The following is a 24,621-nucleotide window of genomic DNA, read 5'->3' as shown; positions in this document are numbered from 1 at the left end:
GAAACAAAAATCCCGCGTGTATATCCGGACATTTTATGTGCGTTCACAAGGTTTCAGTGAAAAACGACGTTTTTTGTGGCTTGTGTAAAAAAGATAAAGAAATGCCTCGTGAATAGTTAGAATGAAGCATCAGAAATTGTCTTTTTTACACAAGCCACAAAAAACGTCGTTTTTCACCGAAACCTTGTGAACGCACATAAAATGTCCGGATATACACGCGGGATTTTTGTTTCGAATTTTTCAACTTCTAGGAATTTGGATTTCGACAATGGGTGCATATGCACCTAGGAGCCAAAACGCCACTCTCCAGTGTTCTCTATTATTTATTTATGAAGAAGATAGCTACCATGACGACCTCACATACTAAATGGTCAACCACGCATAGAAGCATCTCAGAAAATACACTACGACCTCTACCTAAAATTAGTAAATCCGTTGCTTAAATTTAAAATTAGTTATCACTAGAATGATCATCATCATTTCTAATCGAGAAGAACTCTCATTACTACTCTTTGGGAAATTTCTATTTCCATACCAAATCTTTAATATTCCTATCCATATGGTAATCACTTTGATCTGTATTCGTTAAACTAATGGTAGAACTGGCAGACCCTGCAACTACAATCTAGAGTGACTCTCATAGTTTCACTATTTGCCACTCAATGGATTTTCCTTCAATACTTCAAAAATTCCCGCCGCAACGCGCCGGGTATTATCTAGTTTGTTAAGACTAAGAGCAACTTCAAGGCACCGACCCAAACTGTCCGTACGTGTCCGTTTAGATCGAAACAGACACAAAAGGCGACCCAATGCGCCGACGCAAACGGACCAGCATTCGGATTTTGTCCACGCGTGACCCATTTCAGACCCAAATTTTGGTCGTGTATGTGTCAGCGCGGACACACAGCAGACGCTCGCCCTTGCCCTCCCCATGGCCCGCCTGTCGGTGGCGCATTGGTCATTTCCCCTTCCTCCCATCGACCGCCACACACCCGGCCGCCCACTCGCGGCCGCTGTCCAGTTCAGGTGCCCGGGCCGGCCGCCCATACCCAGATACCTCCCCCTAGCAGCACACCACCCCTCGACGGCCCATACTCTGACGTTTGGTGCACTGTTTTCGCCGCCATCTCAACACTCCAACGTCGTAGGCACCCCCTCGCCTACGCCGCTGGCAACACCGGCTTGGGTGTCTACCTTGTACCGGCGTCAGAAATCTGAGATTCAAAATGGCCAATGCCTTGTCTCTCGCGCGTACCTACTCGATATACAGACATAATCGAGTGTCTTGATCACGTGACTTGATGTTAAAACTTGTTACTGGCTAGTAATACACATCATTTTCCCCAAGTCTGGAGTGGTTAAAAATTGTGGCTTGTAGTGAGAGCATCTGCAGCCGCGGGCGTTGACCGGGCATTCCTCAAATCATGCCTCCACATCCGAGTATCTCATATCCGGTATTTTATATCCATACTAACAATGCAATGTGGAACTAAACAACGTAGATCATCGAACATAGAAATGCGCATTCCGATCACCAACGGATCTCCAAATGATAGTTCACATAAACGATGGACAAGTTTAAACAAGATTGTTAAAACCTTGAAATTAAAGACGAGACGACAGAGCTTCACCACTTCGTCAGCGGGCCTTTGCCCTTCCGATCACCGGCGCAGTTGTAGGCGTCCGCGCCTAGTGGAGGGTCTTGGTCGTCCGAGGAGGAGGTGCAGTTGTCGCGGTCGCGGTCGCTGTCGTCGGAGTCGGAGTCGAAGAGCACGATGAGCCCCTTCATCCGACGTACCGCCATGTCCTGCTTTTGCTTCAACTTGGCGATCCGAGCCTTCTCCGCCGCTGCCTCCTTCGCCTCGCGCTCCATTTGCTCAATGGCAAGCCCTATATCCGTCATATATTTGGGTTGGATATGAGGGGCGCGCTCCTCCGATTCCAGAGCGCGCGTGCGGGCCGACGGTGCGGGCACTAACACCCACCGCTGCCCACGTGGAGGAGTGACCGGCAGGGGAAGGAGATGACGCGGGGACGGTGCGGACTGCGCTGTCCTGGAAGTCGCTAAGCGCGGGCCGGGAGAATCCACGTCCGGCGTCCTCGTTTCGCCGGCGCGGGAGCTGCGACGACGCTTCAGATCCAGAGCTGCGACCGGTCTCCGCCTTGGACTGCTCCAACGCAATGTGGAGGGCCATCTCCTCCTCGTAGTCCAGCTTAGAACCGGAGTGGCTGCCGGAGCTGGACATCGGAGTGGATGGGATCGGAATCGGAAAGGGAGAGAAGAGGATTGAGCAAGAGAGAGTGGTTAGGGTTTGAAGCGAGGCGCACAGATTGGGTTTTTTATGGGACAACTGTAGAATCGGTGGTAGGCCGAGCCTGTCAGGCGGACGCGCCCGGACATGCCCGGGTCGCCCCATATCCGTCCTATATTTGGGCTGGATATGAAAGGTGTCAGTCAGTCCGGACGTTTGTCCACGGTTTAAAAGGCCCGATTGGGTCGGGCTTTTATTATCGGTCAGTGACCGGACGGCCTGCCCGGCCTTTTGAGAGGGATATGATAGGTCCGGCTATAGATGCTCTAAACTCATTTTTCTCGCAGTATAGACCGGTTAAATTAAGTTATTTATCCTTCTAGCTATTATGGTGTACCGTAGCAATTCATGTGCAGTAATGCCAATTACTCGTGCAAGTGCAAACGAGTTAGAGTACGATTACTCGTACACGTTACTTAATCAATTAAGTACAGCCTGCAATTAGTTAATTGCTTAAGTACAGCAACTCCTGGCATGTACGTACACTGTTCCGAACGCGGGTACTACTACAAAAGCAGTGTTTGATTAAGTACTCTTGTCACACTTACTTTTGCTCCATGCTGCATGTGATGTGACCTTACTACCAAAGAAATACGGCCACCTTTTGCTCAAAGCTAATTAAAGATGATTTCAATAGTTAATTGCATGCGTAGGTCACTGCCGAGCAAATATTGCGTCTCGTCCACTGCTCATGGATCCATGGGTTACATGGGAACATGACACGTCGTACCCTTACGTACTCTCGCAAGCAGCAAAGAAAATACAGAATCAAAAAGCGTATATGCGCCATGTGATTCATGAGGTCATTCTAATTGCTAGTCTATATCTATACCTACTAATACTAATACTAATACTAATATTAATACTAATATTAATACTAATACTAATAAAAGGGCTATTGCTTCTTACCATCGTAATTTCATCCGTCCGTCCATCCCACCTTTTTTGTAGGTCGCGCGCCACTGGGCCCTCAAATTGTTGCACCGCCGATCTTTTCGAATGGGCCACGGATGGACCTTTTCGCAGTCACGCAAAAAAAAATTCACCAGCATCACGGTTCAAACTCGGGACCTGAATCGTCGCGGAGAGCTACATCAACCAGTTGAGCCATCTATATTACATGTTCAATTATCCCACCTCACTGCTTTAGACATGATTCTACCAGTTTATTGGACCGCAGCTTTCCTGTAATATCAGCAGGGCGTCCTAAAAGGAGAGTGGGAACAGACTTGAGGCTAAACGGAATTGTGGGCTGTCTTTCACGGTATTAAAGGAACTATGAATTTCCATAGTTGAATGGAAATGTGGGATGTCTTGGGGCTATTATTAAAAAGGAAGGACGAATCTCGGTAGACGCCGATGGCATGCAAGCGAAGAGACAAACAAGAAGATAAGCTTGGAGGAACGGAGGCAACCACTGATGAAGCTATGTACCTAGGATAAGGTCATGGATCTGTCCAACATACCCTCCCCAAGGACATCTTTACAAAGAACCAGAAGCAGTCGAAGAAAAACCATCGTCCACTCGACCATGAAGATGTGTTCACTCGACCAGCTTGAAGACACTCGACCATGCTAACAACCACTCGACCACCAGAAGATGCGAAGTCCTTCACTCCGCAACGGTCAGGGTTTAAGCCATAGCTTTATGGACATTTATAGCACTTTACTTCGAACGTTACCAGTAACGCTCCTCCATTATGAACATTGAACCCTGTGTAACGGAGGGGAGCTGGGGTCCTGGCGCACTCTATATAAGCCACCCCCTCCTCTGAGACAAGGGTTCGCACCTTCTGTAATTCACACGCATATATCCAGTCGACCGCCTCCGGGCTCCGAGACGTAGGGCTGTTACTTCCTCCGAGAAGGGCCTGAACTCGTAAAACTCGCGTGTACAACTCCTCCATAGCTAGGATCTTGCCTCTGCATTCCTACCCCCCTATTCTATTGTCAGTCCTAGAACCACGACAGTTGGCGCCCACCGTGGGGTAGGTGTCTTAGCGACTTGTTGGAGAAGTTGCAATTTTTATGATCCCCTTCATCATGGTTTCAGGCGGAGGTTTGGCTGAGGGCCGCAAGATCCATCTCGGCGCGCTCGTGTTTGTCGCCGACGACTCCGCTTGGCTTCAGGAGGCTCCACTCGACGTCGACGCACTCCCCACCCGTGGGGCGACGCACTTTCGCGCGTGCGTCCGCGGCGTCCTCCTGCGGCAGCCGTCGACCCAGTATCAGTCGGCTCCAGCAATTTTCACCCTCCCTGTGGCCCGCCGGAGAAAACGTTACGGTCGGTCGAGGCTTCAACGGTGGGTGAGGCATGCGGCGGCTCGCCAGTCTACCACCCCTCAAGTCGCGGCAATCGAGCCTGACAAAACTTTCTACGGTTTGTTCGATCTGTCGACTGGCTCCGTAGAGACTGCGTCCGAGTGCGACAGCAGCGACCCAGCGGCAGAAGTTTTGATGGTCAATGGACCTCGCAGTCCTCCTGGCTTCACCCGTGAAGACGGAGGCGACGGGAACGGCGATCTATCGCGCGTTCATGAAGAGTATCACCCCGAACCCCTCTCTTCACAGCAGAGGGAGGAACTTCGCCGCCAAAACATGGATGCACTACATACTCCTATAGTTGGAGAAACCCTTGTGGCCCAGGCCTTGGAGCAGGCGCGCTTGGCCAACTTGGCTGAGCGCACTCGACTGGAGAACCTCCAGCGTGCACTCGACGATCGCACCAGCATGCTCCCGAATCTAGCCGACGCCAATTTTTTCCACCTCCGACTCAGGTATACCGAACCCGATCCAGAATCTAGCAGCTGCTGCCCAGATAGCGGAGTCGATCCAACCTTCCCAGTCAGAAGCTGGCCGAGGTCTGGTGCAGATTCGAGCCTTGCTCCGGGCGGTGGGAGAACATAATACGGTCGTATCTCAGTCGTGGAATAGGATCCATAGCAGATCCGTGGTTGCAAACACAGTTCAGTCGGCCCATAGCCCAAGATCGCCCCCGAGGCATGAGGGACGTGGGGATCGACGAGATCAGTATAGAAACCGTGAGCAGTATGATCACCGAGTTGATCGCGATGATCGTCGTCGAGTGCCCACGCCTTCCCCAAGGAGTGGGTCATACGTGCCTCGGCAACATGAAGACAGACACACTCACAATGTTGGGCGAGGTATTCCAGTCGACCCCAGGGAGCCAGGCTTTGATGCGAGATCTATTCTCGTTCAGGGCTTGGTCGACAGAAACAGAGCTCACCGAGAGGGCCATGACAGGGATCTGCAAACCAGGAACAGGGTGCATGTCTCAGGTCCAGAGTGCTTCAACAGAGCTATCAGAGCTGTAGTGATTCCCCCCAACTTCAGGTTGGCGACTGGAGTCAGTAAGTTCAATGGTGAGTCTAAGCCTGACACTTGGCTTGAAGACTACCGAGTGGCTGTCCAGATTGGTGGCGGCAATGATGAAGTGGCCATGAAACACCTTCCTCTGATGTTGGAGGGCTCGGCTAGAGCATGGCTGAATCAGCTGGCACCTGGCAGTATTTATACTTGGGAAGATCTCGCCTGAATGTTTGTCAGAACATTCGAGGGCACTTGCAAACGGCCGGCAGGTTTAACGGAATTACGTTGTTGTGTTCAGAAATCAAATGAAACTCTGAGGGATTATATCCAAAGATGGATCACCCTGCACCACACGGTGGAGGATGTGCCCGATCATCAGGCAGTTTGTGCCTTTAAGGAAGGTGTCAGGTATCGGGAGTTGAATCTGAAATTTGGCCGGACAGGAAATATGACTCTGACTCGGATGATGGAGATTGCCACCAAGTATGCCAATGGTGAAGAAGAAGAACGACTCCGGAGTGGCAAGCACAAAGAAGTCGCCCACGAAGCCGGAGGAGGAAACTCCGGTCGGAAACAGAAGCGCAAGGCCGAGCCAGCTGCTCCTGGTGAAGCTTTGGCTGTGGTTCAAGGAAAGTTCAAGGGGAAGCCCAAAGGGCCGTGGAACCCCAAGAAAGTGAAAGATCAAGATGGAAATGATGTGTTGGATCTGCCGTGCCACATCCACACCAAAAAAGATGAAGAGGGTAATTTCATTTACCCGAAGCACACCACTCGGCAGCGTCGGCTCCTAATCCAGCAATTCTGAGAGAACAGCCCAGGGAAAAGGAGAAGGAAGCAGACAAGGCTGAGGATGAGGAAGGGGATGATGATGGTTATCCCCACGTGAATTCCACTCTGATGATTTTTGTTGACGTTGAGAGCAAAAGTCGATTGAAAGTCATCAACAGAGAAGTGAACATGGTCGCTCCGGTGACACCCAGTTATTTGAAGTGGTCACAGACTGCCATTATATTCGCCCAGTCTGATCATCCAGCGCACATAGCCACCCCTGGGAGGCAAGCACTGGTGGTCGACCCGGTGGTCGAAGGCACTCGACTGACAAAAGTCCTGATGGACGGTGGCAGTGGCCTGAACATACTGTATGCAGAGACATTGAAGGGAATGGGCATTCCGATGTCCAGACTCAGTGAAAGCAATATGAGTTTCCATGGGGTCATTCCAGGCAAGAAGGCTGCATCCCTCGGTCAGATTCTTCTCGACATAGTTTTCGGTGATTCCAAGAATTACCGCAAAGAAAAATTGACATTTGAAGTTGTGGATTTCCAGAGTGCCTACCACGCCATTCTGTGCAGGCCAGCTTATACACGTTTTATGGCTCGACCATGTTACGTGTACCTCAAATTGAAGATGCCTGGTCCCAAAGGGGTGATCACTATCTCTGGTAATCGGAAAAAGGCAGAAGAGTGCTTCCAGAAGGGTTCAAAGATCGCCGATGCTCAGATGGCCGTGGTAGAATTGCAAGAATACCAGAAAAATGCAGATCCGAGTGACTTGTTGCGAGACAAGAAGCCAGCCACAGATTCAGCATTCCAGTCGTCTGGTGAAACGAAGTCAATTCACATTCACCCGACAGACCCCAATGCTGCTCCGACTCACATTTCAACCACACTCGACTCCAAATAGGAAGAAGCGCTCATCCAGTTCCTCCGTGAGAACTGGGACATCTTTGCATGGAAGCCTTCTGACATGCCGGGTGTTCCCAGGGGACTGGCTGATCATCGTTTGCGAGTCGATCCAAAAGTGAAACCAGTCAAAGAACATCTTCGACGGTCCACCGTACAAAAAAGAAAGCCAATCGGTGAAGAGGTGGCTCGGCTTTTGGCAGCTGAGTTTATCTGAGAGATTTACCACTTCGAGTGGTTAGCCAATGTTGTCATGGTCCCAAATAAGGACGACTCACTTTGCATGTGCATTGACTTCAAGCATATCAATCGGGCCTGCACGAAAGATCACTTTCCTCTCCTCGCATCGACCAGATAGTCGACTCGACTGCGGGGTGCGAGCGTTTGTCCTTTTTGGATGCCTACTCCGGGTACCACCAGATCCGTCTGTACGGACCCGACGAGATAAAGACAGCTTTCATCACCCCATTTGGGTGCTTCTGTTATGTCACAATGCCATTCGGTTTGAAGAACGCTGGAGCCACATTCATGCGGATGATTCAGAAGTGCCTGCTCACTCAGATCAGTCGGAATGTGGAAGCATACATGGATGACATTGTAGTCAAGTCACGTAAAGGTTCCGACCTACTGACTGACCTTGCTGAAACCTTTGCCTGCCTCAGAAGGTATGATATCAAGCTCAATCCATCAAAATGCACGTTTGGAGTTCCGGGCGGAAAATTTCTCGGTTTCCTAGTTTCCGAACGAGGGATCGATGCTAACCCAGAGAAAGTGGGTGCTATTCTCCGAATGAAACGCCCTGTGCGTGTGCATGATGTCCAGAAGCTTACTGGTTGCTTGGCCGCCCTAAGTCGATTCATTTCTCGCCTCGGTGAAAAGGCGCTGGCTCTTTACCGACTGATGAAGAAATCAGATAAGTTCGAGTGGACCCCAGAAGCTGATGCAACATTTGCAGAGCTAAAAGCCCTGCTTTCCACCCAGCCGGTGCCTGCTTCTCCGATCAGCAAAGAGCCTTTACTGCTTTATATAGCAGCCAATTGACAAGTCGTCAGTACAGTACTTACGGTCGAGCGGGAAGAAGAAGGAAAAGCTTATAAAGTTCAGCGCCCAGTTTATTATATTTCTGAAGTCCTGACTCCGTCAAAGCAGAGATATCCGCACTACGAGAAGCTCATCTATGGGATTTACATGACCACGAAGAAGGTTGCACACTATTTCTCTGATCACTCTGTTACAGTCGTCAGCGACACTCCATTGTCAGAGATTCTGCATAACAGAGATGCAACTGGTCGAGTGGCAAAATGGGCGATTGAAATCCTTCCCTTAGATATCAAGTTTGAGGCAAAGAAAGCTATCAAGTCCCAAGCAATAGCAGATTTCCTCGCCGAGTGGATCGAACAGCAACTGCCGACTCAAGTTCACTCGGAGCACTGGACCATGTTCTTTGACGGATCCAAAATGCTGAATGGTTCTGGTGCTGGGGTAGTACTGGTATCCCCCCAAGAGACAAGCTCAGATATGTCCTCCAGATTCACTTTGATTCCTCCAACAATGAAGCAGAATATGAAGCACTCCTGTATGGGTTGCGCATGGCCATCTCACTCGGCGTCCGTCGCCTCATGGTCTACGGCGACTCAGATTTAGTAGTCAATCAAGTGATGAAGGAGTGGGACGTCAAAAGCCCAGCCATGACTGGTTACTGCAACGCGGTGAGGAAGCTGGAAAAGAAGTTTGAGGGGTTAGAGCTCCATCACATACCCCGACTGAAAAATCAAGCAGCCGATGACTTGGCAAAGATAGGTTCCAAGAGAGAAGCCGTTCCCAGCAATGTGTTTTTGGAGCATATTCACACGCTGACAGTTCAGGAAGATCCTTTTACTGAAGAGCCCCCGCAGCCTAAGAGCGCCACAGACCCGACTGAAGTCGAGGTCCCAGCCGTGGTCGATCTGATCATGGAGGTTCTGGCCATTACTCCCGACTGGACAGTGCTGTACATTGCGTTCATCCTTAGGAAAGAACTCCCAGAGGACGAGGAAGAGGGTCGACAGATCGTCCGTCGATCCAAGGCCTTTATTGTGATAAGAGGACAACTGTTCAGGGAAAGCATGACTGGAGTCGGTCAGAAATACGTAACACCAGAAGAAGGTCGAATGATCCTCAACGACATCCACTCGGGGACCTGTGGTCACCATGCGTCCTCTTGGGCCATCGTGGCTAAAGCATACCGAGCTGGATTCTATTGGTCACGAGCAAATGAAATGGATATAGTCGACAGATGTGAAGGCTGCCAGTTTTACTCCGACATGTCTCACAAGCCAGCGTCAGCCCTGAAGACTGATAACCTACAAGTACAGGGGATCACAACAGTTTTTGATAAGTAAGAGTGTCGAACCCAACGAGGAGCTAAAGGTAGAACAAATATTCCCTCAAGTTCTATCGACCACCGATACAACTCTACGCACGCTTGACGTTCGCTTTACCTAGAACAAGTATGAAACTAGTAGTACTTTGTAGGTGTTGTTGGATATGTATGCAAGATAATAAGGAGCAAGTAAATAAAAACTAGGGGCTGTTTAGATAAAGACACAACTAAATTAGTTTTAGTAAAGAGCTTTTGTTAAGAAGAAAGTTATTTGTCCCTAGGCAATCGATAACTAGACCGGTAATCATTATTGCAATTTTATTTGAGGGAGAGGCATAAGCTAACATACTTTCTCTACTTGGATCATATGCACTTATGATTGGAACTCTAGCAAGCATCCGCAACTACTAAAGATTCATTAAGGTAAAACCCAACCATAGCATTAAGCATCAAGTCCTCTTTATCCCATACGCAAACAACCTACTTACTCGGGTCTGTGCTTCTGTCACTCACGCCACCCACCATAAGCAAATCATAAGCATATTGCAAACCCTACAGCGGGAATCCCTCACGCTTGCGCGACACGGAGAGCACCATAGGATAACACCAATAATAAAACATACAACTCAAACCAATCACGATCATCAAATAGCCAGTAGGACAAAACAGATCTACTCAAACATCATAGGATAGCCATACATCATTGGGAAATAATATATAGCGTTGAGCACCATGTTTAAGTAGAGATTACAACGGGTAAGAGAGAGGTTACACCGCTGCATAGAGGGGGGAAGAGTTGGTGATGATGGCGGTGAAGTTGTTGGTGAAGATGGCGGTGATGATGATGGCCCCGGCAGCGCTCCGGCGCCACCGGAAGCAAGGGGGAGAGGGCCCCCTTGTTCTTCTTCTTCTTCCTTGACCTCCTCCCTAGATGGGAGAAGGGTTTCCCCTCTGGTCCTTGGCTCCCATGGCGTGGGAGGGGCGAGAGCCACTCCGAGATTGGATCTATCTCTCTGTCTCTCTCTGTTTCTGCGTTCTCTTCTGACTCTGTTTCACCGTTTCGTATATATATGGAGATCCGTAACTCCGATTGGCCTGAAACCTTCGCCGTGATTTTTTTCCGAATATTAACTTTCTTGCGGCAAAAGAAGAGCGTCAACCGCCTTACGGTGGGCTCACGGGGGTAGGGGGCACGCCCTGGGGGGGGGGGGCAGGCGCGCCCCCTGCCTCGTGACCACCTCGGGCACTGGTTCGCGTTGATTTTCCTTCCAAATATTCCATATTTTCCAAAAATAAGCTCCATCCGTTTTTATCCCGTTTGGACTCCGTTTGATATGGATATTCTGCGAAACCAAAAACATAAAACAGAGAGGAACTCGCACTGGGCACTGGATCAATATGTTAGTCCCAAAAATAGTATAAAAAGTTGCCAAAAAGTATATGAAAGTTGAATAATATTGGCATGGAACAATCAAAAATTATAGATACGACGGAGACGTATCAGCATCCCCAAGCTTAATTCCTCCTCGTCCTCGAGTAGGTAAATGATAAAAAAGATAATTTTTGATGTGGAATGCTACCTAGCATAATCTTGATCATATGTCTAATCATGGCATGAATATTAAGACACGAGTGATTCAAAGCAATAGTCTATCATTTGACATGAAAACAATAATACTTCAAGCCCACTAATAAAGCAATCATGTCTTTTCAAAATAACAAGGCCAAAGAAAGTTATCCCTACAAAATCATATAGTCTGGCTATGCTCAATCTTCACCACACAAAATACTCACATCATGCACAACCCCGATGACAAGTCAAGCAATTGTTTCATACTTTTGACATTCTCAAACCTTTACAACTTTCATGCAATACATGAGCGTGAGCCATGGACATAGCACTATAGGTGGAATAGAATATGATGGTGGAGAAGACAAAAAGGAGAAGATAATCTCACATCAACTAGGCGTATCAACGGGCTATGGAGATGCCCATCAATGGATATCAATGTTTGTGAGTAGGAATTGCCATGCAACGGATGCACTAGATCTATAAGTATATGAAAGCTCAAAAAGAAATTAAGTGGGTGTGCATCCAACTTGCTTGCTCACGAAGACCTAGGGCAATTTAAGGAAGCCCATCATTGGAATATACAAGCCAAGTTATATAATGTAAAATTCCCACTAGTATATGAAAGTGATAACTCAAGAGACTCTCTATATGAAGAACATGGTGCTACTTTGAAGCACAAGTGTGGTAAAAGGATAGTAACATTTCCCCTTCTCTCTTTTTCTCTCATCATTTTTTATTTTTTTATTTTTCTGGTGGGCTTCTTTGGCCTCTTTTTTTATTTGGGCTTCTTTGGCCTCTTTTATATTTTGTAAAGTATGGAGTCTCATCCCGACTTATGGGGGAATTGTTGGGGAACATAGTAATTTCAAAAAATTTCCTACGCACACGCAAGATCATGGTGATGCATAGCAACGAGAGGGGAGAGTGTGATCTATGTACCCTCGTAGACCGACAGCGGAAGCGTTATGACAACGCGGTTGATGTAGTCGTACGTCTTCACGGCCCGACCGATCAAGCACCGAAACTACGACACCTCCGAGTTCTAGCACACGTTCAGCTCGATGACGATCCCCGGACTCCGATCCAGCAAAGTGTCGGGGAAGAGTTCCGTCAGCACGACGGCGTGGTAACGATCTTGATGTTCAACTGTCGCAGGGCTTCGCCTAAGCACCACTACAATATTATCGAGGACTATGGTGGAAGGGGGCACCGCACACGATTAAGAGAACGATCTTAGAGATCAACTTGTGTGTCTAGAGGTGCCCCCTTGCCCCCGTATATAAAGGAGCAAGGGGGAGGAGGCCGGCCCTAGGAGGGGCGCGCCAGGGAGTAGGATTCCTACTCCTAGTTGGAGTAGGTTTCCTCCTTTCCTAGTCCAACTAGGAGAAGGGGGGAAAGGGGGGAAGAGGGGAAGGAAGGGAGAGAGGGGCCGCGCCCCAAACCCCTTGTCCAATTCGGACTGGGCTTGGGAGGGGCGCGCGCCACCTCCTGGTCCTTCCCACTAAGGCCCATTAAGCCCCATTGCTTCTTCCTCGTATTCCCGTAACTCCCCGGTACTTCCGAAAATACCCGAATCACTCAGAACCTTTCTGACGTCCGAATATAGTTGTCCAATATATTGATCTTTACGTCTCGACCATTTCGAGACTCCTCGTCATGTCCCCGATCTCATCCGGGACTCCGAACTCCTTCGGTACATCAAAACTCATAAACTCATAATATAACTGTCATCGAAACCTTAAGCGTGCGGACCCTACGAGTTCGAGAACAATGTAGACATGACCGAGACACGTCTCTGGTCAATAACCAATAGCGGAACCTGGATGTTCATATTGGCTCCCACATATTCTACGAAGATCTTTATCGGTCAGACCGCATAACAACATACGTTGTTCCCTTTGTCATCGGTATGTAACTTGCCCGAGATTTGATCGTCGATATCTCAATACCTAGTTCAATCTCGTTACCGGCAAGTCTCTTTACTCGTTTCGTAATACATCATCTCGCAACTAACTCATTAGTTGCAATGCTTGCAAGGCTTATGTGATGTGCATTACCGAGAGGGTCCAGAGATACCTCTCCGATAATCAGAGTGACAAATCCTAATCTCGAAATACGCCAACCCAACATGTACCTTTGGAGACACCTGTAGAGCTCCTTTATAATCACCCAGTTACGTTGTGACGTTTGGTAGCACACAAAGTGTTCCTCCGGTAAACGGGAGTTGCATAATCTCATAGTCATAGGAACATGTATAAGTCATGAAGAAAGCAATAGCAACATAGTAAACGATCGGGTGCTAAGCTAACGGAATGGGTCAAGTCAATCACATCATTCTCCTAATGATGTGATCCCGTTAATCAAATAACAACTCTTTGTCTATGGTTAGGAAACATAACCATCTTTGATTAACGAGCTAGTCAAGTAGAGGCATACTAGTGACACTCTGTTTGTCTTTGTATTCACACATGTATTATGTTTCCGGTTAATACAATTCTAGCATGAATAATAAACATTTATCATAAAATAAGGAAATAAATAATAACTTTATTATTGCCTCTAGGGCATATTTCCTTGAGTCTCCCACTTGCACTAGAGTCAATAATCTAGTTCACATCGCCATGTGATTCAACACTAATAGTTCACATCACCATGTGATTAATACCCATAGTTCACATTGTCATGTGACCTATACCCAAAGGGTTTACTAGAGTCAGTAATCTAGTTCACCTCATTTATGTGATTAACACCCAAAGAGTACTAAGGTGTGATCATGTTTTGCTTGTGAGATAATTTTAGTCAACGGGCCTGTCACATACAGATCCGTAAGTATTTTGCGAATTCTATGTCTACAATGCTCTGCACGGGGCTACTCTAGCTAATTGCTCTGCACGGAGCTACTCTAGCTAATTGCTCCCACTTTCAATATGTATCTAGATCGAGACTTAGAGTCATCCAGATCTGTGTCAAAACTTGCATCGACATAACTTTTTACGACGAACCTTTTTGTCACCTCCATAATTGAGAAATGTTTCCTTATTCCACTAAGGATAATTTTGACCGCTGTCCAGTGATCTACTCTTAGATCACTATTGTACTCCCTTGCTTAACATAGTGTAGGGTATACAATAGATCTGGTACACAGCATGACATACTTTATAGAACCTATGGCTGAGGCATAGGGAATGACTTTCATTCTCTTTCTATCTTCTGCCGTGTTCGGGCTTTGAGTCTTACTCAATTTCAGACCTTGTAACACAGCCAAGAACTCTTTCTTTGACTGTTCCAATTTTTGAAATACTTCAAAATATTGTCAAGGTATGTACTCATTGAAAAAAAACTTATCAAGCATCTTGATCTATCTCTATAGATCTTGATGCTCAATATGTAAGCAGCTTCACCGAAGTCTTTCTTTGAAAAATTCCTTTCAAACACTCCTTAATGCTTTGTAGAATAATTCTACATTATCTCTGATCAACAATATGTTATTCACATATACTTATCAGAAATGTTGTAGTGCTCCCACTCTCTTTCTTGCAAATACAGGCTTCACTGCAAGTCTGTATAAAACTATATGCTTTGATCAACTTATCAAAGCGTATATTCCAACTCCGAGATGCTTGCACCAGTCCAAAGATGGATCGCTGGAGCTTGCATATTTTGTTAGCACCTTTAGGATTGACAAAACTTTCTTGTTGCATCATATACAACTGTTCTTTAATACATCTATTAAGGAATGCAGTTTTGTTTATCCACTTGCTAGATTTCATGAAATGCGGCAATTGCTAACATGATTCAGACAGACTTAAGCATAGATACGAGTGACAAACTCTCATCGTAGTCAACACCTTGATCTTGTCGAAAACCTTTTTGCGACAATTCTAGCTTTTGTAGATAGTGACACTACTATTAGCGTCCGTCTTCCTCTTGAAGATCCATTTATTCTTAATGGCTTGCCGATCATCGAGCAAGTCCACCAAAGTCCACACTTTGTTCTCATTCATGGATCCCATCTCAGATTTCATGGCCTCAAGCCATTTCGCAGAATCTGGGCTCATCATCGCTTCCTCATAGTTCGTAGGCTCGTCATGGTCAAGTAACATGACCTCCAGAACAGGATTACCGTACCACTCTGGTGCGGATCTCACTCTGGTTTACCTACGAGGTTCGGTAGTAACTTGATCTAAAGTTACATGATCATCATCATTAACTTCCTCACTAATTGGTGTAGTAGTCACAGGAACAGATTTCTGTGATGAACTACTTTCCAATAAGGGAGCAGGTACAGTTTACCTCATCAAGTTCTACTTTCCTCCCACTCACTTCTTTCGAGAGAAACTCCTTCTCTAGAAAGTTTCCAAATTTAGCAACAAAAGTCTTACCTTCGGATCTGTGATAGAAGGTGTACCCAACATTTTCTTTTGGGTATCCTATGAATATTTACTTCTCCGATTTGGGTTCGAGCTTATCATGTTGAAACTTTTTCACGTAAGCATTGCAGTCCCAAACTTTAAGAAATGACAGCTTAAGTTTCTTGCCAAACCATAGTTCATACGTTGTCGTCTCAACAGATTTAGATGGTGCCCTATTTAACGTGAATGCAGCTGTCTCTAATGCATAACCCCAAAACGATAGTGGTAGATCGGTAAGAGACATCATAGATCGCACCATATCTAATAAAGTACAGTTATGGCATTCGAACCCACCATTATGCTATGATGTTCTAGGTGGCGTGAGTATTGAAACTATTTCACACCGTTTTAACTGAAGGCCAAACTCGTAACTCAAATATTTTACTTCTGCGATCATATCGTAGATACTTTTATTTTTGTTACGATGATTCTCCACTTTACTCTGAAATTCTTTGAAGTTTTCAAATGTTTCAGACTTGTGTTTCATCAAGTAGATATACTCATATCTGCTCAAATCATTTGTGAAGATCAGAAAATAATGATACCTGTGGCGAGTCTCAATATTCATCGGACCACATACATCAGTATGTATGATTTCCAACTAATCTGTTGCTCGCTCCATTGTTCCGAAGAACGGAGTCTTAGTCATCTTGCCCATGAGGCATGGTTCTCAAGTGTCAACTGATTCATAATCAAGTGATTCCAAAAGCCCATCAGCATGGATTTTCTTCATGCGTTTTACACCAATATGACCTAAACTGCAATGCTACAAATAAGTTGCACTATCATTATTAACTTTGCATCTTTTGGTTTCAATATTATGAATATGTGTATCACTACGATCGAGATCCAACGAACCATTTTCATTGGGTGTGTAACCATATAAGGTTTTATTCATGTAAACAGAACAACAATTTATTCTCTTACTTAAATGAATAACCGTATTGCAATAAACATGATCAAATCATATTCATGCTCAACGCAAACACCAAATAACACTTATTTAGGTTCAACACTAATCCCGAAAGTATAGGGAGTGTGCGATGATGATCATATCAATCTTGGAACCACTTCCAACACACATCGTCACTTCACCCTTAACTAGTCTCTGTTTATTCTGCAACTCCCGTTTTGAGTTACTAATCTTAGCAACTGAACTAGTATCAAATACTGAGGGGTTGCTATAAACACTAGTAAAGCATACATCAATAACATGTATATCAAATATACTTATGTTCACTTTGCCATCCTTCTTATCCGCGAAATACTTGGAGTAGTTCCGCTTCCAGTGACTAGTCCCTTTGCAGTAGAAGCACTTAGTCTCAGGCTTAGGATTAGATTTGGGCTTCTTCACTTGAGTAGCAACTTGTTTGCCGTTCTTCTTGAAGTTCCCCTTCTTCCATTTGCCCTTTTCTTGAAACTAGTGGTCTTGTCAACCATCAACATTTGATGCTCTTTCTTGATTTATACCTTCGTCAATTTCAGCATCACGAAGAGCTTGGGAATTGTTTCCGTTATCCCTTGCATATTATAGTTCATCACGTAGTTCTACTAACTTGGTGATGGTGACTAGAGAATTCTGTTAATCACTATTTTATCTGGAAGATTAACTCCCACTTGATTCAAGCGATTGTAGTACCCAGACAATCTGAGCACATGCTCACTAGTTGAGCGATTCTCCTCCATCTTTTAGCTATAGAACTTGTTGGAAACTTCATATCTCTCAACTCGGGTATTTGCTTGAAATATTAACTTCAACTCCTGGAACATCTCATATGTTCCATGACGTTCAAAACGTCTTTGAAGTCCCGATTCTAAGCCGTTAAGCATGGTGCACTAAACTATCAAGTAGTCATCATATTGAGCTAGTCAAACGTTCATCACGTCTGCATCTGCTCCTGCAATAGGTCTGTCACCTAGCGGTGCATCAAGGACATAATTCTTCTGTGCAGCAATGAGGATAAACCTCAGATCAAGGATCCAATCCACATCATTGCTACTAACATCTTTCAACACAATTTTCTCTAGGAACATATCAAAATAAACACAGGGAAGCAACAACGCGAGCTATTGATCTACAACATAATTTGCAAAATACTACCAGGACTAAGTTCATGATAAATTTAAGTTCAATTAATCATATTACTTAAGAACTCCCACTTAGATAGACATCCCTCTAATCATCTAAGTGATCACGTGATCCAAATCAACTAAACCATGTCCGATCATCACGTGAGATGGAGTAGTTTTCAATGGTGAACATCACTATGTTGATCATATCTACTATATGATTCACGCTCGACCTTTCGGTCTCCGAGTTCCAAGGCCATATCTGTATATGCTTGGCTCGTCAAGTATAACCTGAGTATTCCGTGTGTGCAACTGTTTTGCACCCGTTGTTTTGAATGTAGAGCCTATCACACCCGATCATCACGTGGTGTCTCAGCATGAAGATCTTTCGCAACGGTGCATACTCAGGGAGAACACTTCTTGATAATTAGTGAGAGATCATCTTAAAATGCTACCGTCAAACTAAGCAAAATAAGATGTATAAAAGATAAACATCATATGCAATCAAAATATGTGACATGATATGGCCATCATCATCTTGCGCCTTTGATTTCCATCTCCAAGTACTGTCATGATCTCTATCATCACCGGCATGACACCATGATCTGCATCATCTTGATCTATATCAATGTGTCGTCATGTGGTCATCTCGCCAACAATTGCTCTTGCAACTATTGCTATCGCATAGCGATAAAGTAAAGCAATTATTTGGTGCTTGCATCTTATGCAACAGAGAGACAACCATAAGGATTTTGCCAGTTGCCGATAACTTCAACAAAACATGATAATCTCATACAACAACTTATATCTCATCACGTCTTGACCATATCACATCACAACATGCCCTGCAAAAACAAGTTAGACATCCTCTACTTTGTTGTTGCAAGTTTTACGTGGCTGCTACGGGCTTAGCAAGAACCAATCTTACCTATGCATCAAAACCACAACGATAGTTTGTCAAGTTGGTGCTGTTTTAACCTTCGCAAGGACCGGGCGTAGCCACACTCGGTTCAACTAAAGTTGGAGAAACTGACACCCGCCAGCCACCTGTGTGCAAAGCACGTCGGTAGAACCAGTCTCGCGTAAGCGTACGCGTAAATGTCGGTCCGGGCCGCTTCATCCAACAATACCGCCAAACCAAAGTATGACATGCTGGTAAGAAGTATGACTTATATCGCCCACAACTCACTTGTGTTCTTCTCGTGCATATAACATCAACACATAAAACCTGGCTCGGATGCCACTGTTGGGGAACGTAGTAATTTCAAAAAATTTCCTACGCACACGCAAGACATGGTGATGCATAGCAATGAGAGGGGAGAGTGTGATCTACGTACCCTCGTAGACCGACAACGGAAGCGTTATGACAACGCGGTTGATGTAGTCGTACGTATTCACGGCCCGACCGATCAAGCACCGAAACTACGGCACCTCCGAGTTCTAGCACACGTTTAGCTCGATGAATCCCCGGACCCCGATCCAGCAAAGTGCCGGGGAAGAGTTCCGTCAGCACGACGGCGTGGTGACGATCTTGATGTTCAACTGTCGCAGGGCTTCGCCTAAGCACCACTACAATATTATCGAGGATTATGGTGGAAGGGGGCACCGCACATGGTTAAGAGAACGATCTTAGAGATCAACTTGTGTGTCTAGAGGTGCCCCCTTGCCCCCGTATATAAAGGAGCAAGGGGGAGGAAGCCGGCCCTAGGAGGGGCGTGCCAGGGAGTAGGATTCCTACTCCTAGTTGGAGTAGGTTTCCTCCTTTCCTAGTCCAACTAGGAGAAGGGGGGAAAGGGGGGAAGAGGGGAAGGAAGGGAGAGAGGGGCCGCGCCCCAAACCCCTTGTCCAATTCGGACTGGGCTTGGGAGGGGCGCGCGCCACCTCCTGGTCCTTCCCACTAAGGCCCATTAAGGCCCATTGCTTCTTCCTCGTATTCCCGTAACTCCCCGGTACTTCCGAAAATACCCGAATCACTCGGAACCTTTCCGACGTCCGAATATAGTCGTCCAATATATCGATCTTTACATCTCGACCATTTCGAGACTCCTCGTCATGTCCCCGATCTCATTCGGGACTCCGAACTCCTTCGGTACATCAAAACTCATAAACTCATAATATAACTGTCATCGAAACCTTAAGCGTGCGGACCCTACGAGTTCGAGAACAATGTAGACATGACCGAGACACGTCTCTGGTCAATAACCAATAGCGGAACCTGGATGCTCATATTGGCTCCCACATATTCTACGAAGATCTTTATCGGTCAGACCGCATAACAACATACGTTGTTCCCTTTGTCATCGGTATGTTACCTGTTGGGTTTCGTAGTAATTTCAAAAAATTTCCTACGCTCACGCAAGATCATGGTGATGCATAGCAACGAGAGGGGAGAGTATGATCTACGTACCCTTGTAGATCGACAACGAAAGCGTTTGGTTGATGTAGTCGTACGTCTCCATGGCCCGACCGATCAAGCACCGAAACTACGGCACCTCCGAGTTCTAGCACACGTTCAGCTCGATGACGATCCCCGGACTCCGATCCAGCAAAGTGTCGGGGAAGAGTTCCGTCAGCACGATGGCGTGGTGACGATCTTGATGTACTACCATGGCAGGGCTTCGCCTAAGCACCGCTACAATATTATCGAGGACTATGGTGGAAGGGGGCACCGCACACGGCTAAGAGTATGATCACGTGGATCAACTTGTGTTCATGGGGTGCCCCTTGCCTCAGTATATAAAGGGTGAAGGAGGAGGAGGCCGGCCAAGGCAATTGGTGAGGCCAGGATGTGGAGTCCTACTAGGACTCCAAGTCCTAGTAGGAGTCCACCAAGAGGGAAGGAAGGGAGAAGGAAGTAGAGGAGAAGGAAAGGTGGCCGGCCCCCTTTTCCCTAGTCCAATTCGGACTAGAGGAGAGGGGGGGCGCAGCAGCCCCTTGGCCCTTTTTCCTCTTCCCACTAAAGCCCATCAAGGCCCATTGCTTCTCCTGTAACTACCCGGTACTCCGAAAAATACCCGAATCACTCGAAACCTTTTCGATGTCCGAATATAGTCGTCAAATATATCGATCTTTACGTCTCGACCATTTCGAGACTCCTCGTCATGTCTCCGATCTCATCCGGGACTCCGAACTCCTTCGGTACATCAAAACTCATAAACTCATAATATAACTGTCATCGAAACCTTAAGCGTGCGGACCCTACGGGTTCGAGAACAATGTAGACATGACCGACACACGTCTTCGGTCAATAACCAATAGCGAGACCTGGATGCCCATATTGGCTCCTACATATTCTACGAAGATCTTTATTGGTCAGACCGCATAACAACATACGTTGTTCCCTTTGTCATCGGTATGTTACTTGCCCGAGACTCGATCGTCGGTATCTCAATACCTAGTTCAATCTCGTTACCGGCAAGTCTCTTTACTCGTTACGTAATACATCATCCCGCAACTAACTCATTAGTTGCAATGCTTGCAAGGCTTAAGTGATGTGCATTACCGAGAGGGCCCAGAGATACCTCTCCGACAATCGGAGTGACAAATCCTAATCTCGAAATACGCCAACCCAACATGTACCTTTGGAGACACCTGTAGAGCACCTTTATAATCACCCAGTTACGTTGTGACGTTTGGTAGCACACAAAGTGTTCCTCCGGCAAACGGGAGTTGCATAATCTCATAGTCATAGGAACATGTATAAGTCATGAAGAAAGCAATAGCAACATACTAAACGATCGGGTGCTAAGCTAATGGAATGAGTCATGTCAATCAGATCATTCAAATAATGATGTGATCCCGTTAATCAAATAACAACTCTTTGTCCATGGTTAGGAAACATAACCATCTTTGATTAACGAGCTAGTCAAGTAGAGGCATACTAGTGACACTCTGTTTGTCTATGTATTCACACATGTGTTATGTTTCCGGTTAATACAATTCTAGCATGAATAATAAACTTTTATCATGATATAAGGAAATAAATAATAACTTTATTATTGCCTCAAGGGCATATTTCCTTCAGTCTCCCACTTGCACTAGAGTCAATAATCTAGATCACATCGCCATGTGCTTTAACATCAATAGTTCACATCTTTATGTGATTGGTTCACATCTCCATGTGACTAACACCCAAAGGGTTTACTAGATTCAATAATCTAGTTCACATCGCTATGTGATTAAGACCCAAAAAGTGATCATGTTTTGCTTGTGAGAGAAGTTTAGTCAACGGGTCTGCCACATTCAGATCCGCATGTATTTTGCAAATTTCTATGTCAACAATGCTCTGCATGGAGCTACTTCTAGCTAATTGCTCCCACTTTCAATATGTATCCAGATTGAGACTTAGAGTCATCTAGATCAGTGTCAAAACTTGCATCGACGTAACCCTTTACGACGAACCTTTTGTCACCTCCGTAATCGAGAAACATATCCTTATTCCAGTAAGGATAATTTTGACCGCTGTCCATTTATCTACTCCTAGATCACTATTGTACTCCCTTTCTTAACTCAGTGTATGGTATACAATAGATCTGGTACACAGCATGGCATACTTTATAGAACCTATGACTGAGGCATAGGGAATGACTTTCATTCTCTTTCTATCTTTTGCCGTGGTCGGGCTTTGAGTCTTACTCAACTTCACACCTTGTAACATAGGAAAGAACTCTTTCTTTGACTGCTCCATTTTGAACTACTTCAAAATCTTGTCAAGGTTTGTACTTATTGAAAAAAACTTATCAAGCGTCTTGATCTATCTCTATAGATCTTGATGCTCAATATGTAAGCAGCTTCACCGAGGTCTTTCTTTGAAAAACTCCTTTCAGACACTCGTTTATGCTTTGCAGAATAATTCTACATTGTCTCTGATCAACAATATGTCATTCACATATACTTATTAGAAATGCTGTAGTGCTCCCACTCACTTTCTAGTAAATACAGGCTTCACCGCAAGTCTGTATAAAACTATATACTTTGATCAACTTATCAAAGCGTATATTCCAACTCCGAGATGCTTACACCAGTCCATAGATGGATCGCTGGAGTTTGCATATTTTGTTAACACATTTAGGATTGACAAAAACTTCTGGTTGCATCATATACAACTCTTCTTTAAGAAATCCATTAAGGATTGCAGTTTTGTTATCCATTTGCCAGATTTCATAAAATGCGGCAATTGCTAACATGATTCGGACAGATTTAAGCATAGATACGAGTGAGAAACTCTCATCGTAGTCAACACCTTGAACTTGTCAAAAACCTTTTGCGACAATTCTAGCTTTGTAGATAGTAACACTACTATCAGCGTCCGTCTTCCTCTTGAAGATCCATTTATTCTCAATTGCTTGCCGATCATCAGGCAAGTCAACCAAAGTCCATACTTTGTTCTCATACATGGATCCCATCTCAGATTTCATGGCCTCAAGCCATTTTGAGGAATCTGGGCTCATCATCGCTTCCTCATAGTTCGCAAGTTCGTCATGGTCTAGTAACATGACTTCCAGAACAGGATTATAGTATCACTCTGGTGCGTATCTCACTCTGGTTTACCTGCGAGATTCGGTAGTAACTTGATCTGAAGTTACATGATCATCATCATTAGCTTCCTCACTAATTGGTGTAGTAGTCACAGGAACAGATTTCTGTGATGAACTACTTTCCAATAAGGGAGAAGGTACAATTACCTTATCAAGTTTGTACTTTCCTCCCACTCACTTCTTTCGAGAGAAACTCCTTCTCCAGAAAGTTTCCGAACTTAGCAACAAAAGTCTTGCCTTCGGATCTGTGATAGAAGGTGTATCCAATAGTTTCCTTTGGATATCCTATGAAGATTTACTTCTCCGATTTGGGTTCGAGCTTATCATGTTGAAACTTTTTCACATAAGCATCGCAGTCCCAAACTTTAAGAAACGACAGCTTAGGTTTCTTGCCAAACCATAGTTCATATGGTGTCGTCTCAACGGATTTAGATGGTGCCCTATTTAACGTGAATGCAGCTGTCTCTAATGCATAACCCCAAAACGATAGTGGTAGATCGGTAAGAGACATCATAGATTGCACTATATCCAATAAAGTATGGTTATGACGTTCGGACACACCATTATTCTGTGGTGTTCCATGTGGCATGAGTTTATGAAACTATTCCACATTGTTTTAATTGAAGACCAAACTCGTAACTCAAATATTTGTCTCCGCGATCAGATTGTAGAAACTTTATTTTCTTTGTCACGATGATTTTCCACTTCACTCGGAAATTCTTTGAATTTTTCAAATATTTCAGACTTATGTTTCATCAAGTAGATATACCCATATCTGCTCAAATCATCTGTGAAGTTCATAAAATAACGATACTTGCCGTGAGCCTTAACACTCATCGGACCGCATACATCAGTATGTATTATTTCCAATAAGTCAGTTGCTCGCTCCGGAGAACGGAGTCTTAGTCATCTTGCCCATGAGGCATGGTTCGCAAGCATCAAGTGATTCATAATCAAGTGATTCCAAAATCCCATCAGCATGGAGTTTCTTCATGCGCTTTACACCAATATGACCTAAACGACAGTGCTACAAATAAGTTGCACTATCATTATTAACTTTGCATCTTTTGGTTTCAATATTATGATTATGTGTATCACTACGATCGAGATCCAACGAACTATTTTCATTGGGTGTGTAACCATATAAGGTTTTATTCATGTAAACAGAACAACAATTTATTCTCTTACTTAAATGAATAACCGTATTGCAATAAACATGATCAAATCATATTCATGCTTAACGCAAACACCAAATAACAATTATTCAGGTTCAACACTAATCCCGAAAGTATAGGGAGTGTGCGATGATGATCATATCAATCTTGGAACCACTTCCAACACAC

This window comes from Triticum dicoccoides, chromosome 6A (assembly GCF_002162155.2).
Source record: "Triticum dicoccoides isolate Atlit2015 ecotype Zavitan chromosome 6A, WEW_v2.0, whole genome shotgun sequence".
Taxonomy (NCBI): domain Eukaryota; kingdom Viridiplantae; phylum Streptophyta; class Magnoliopsida; order Poales; family Poaceae; genus Triticum; species Triticum dicoccoides.
This window is presented reverse-complemented; position numbering follows the sequence as displayed.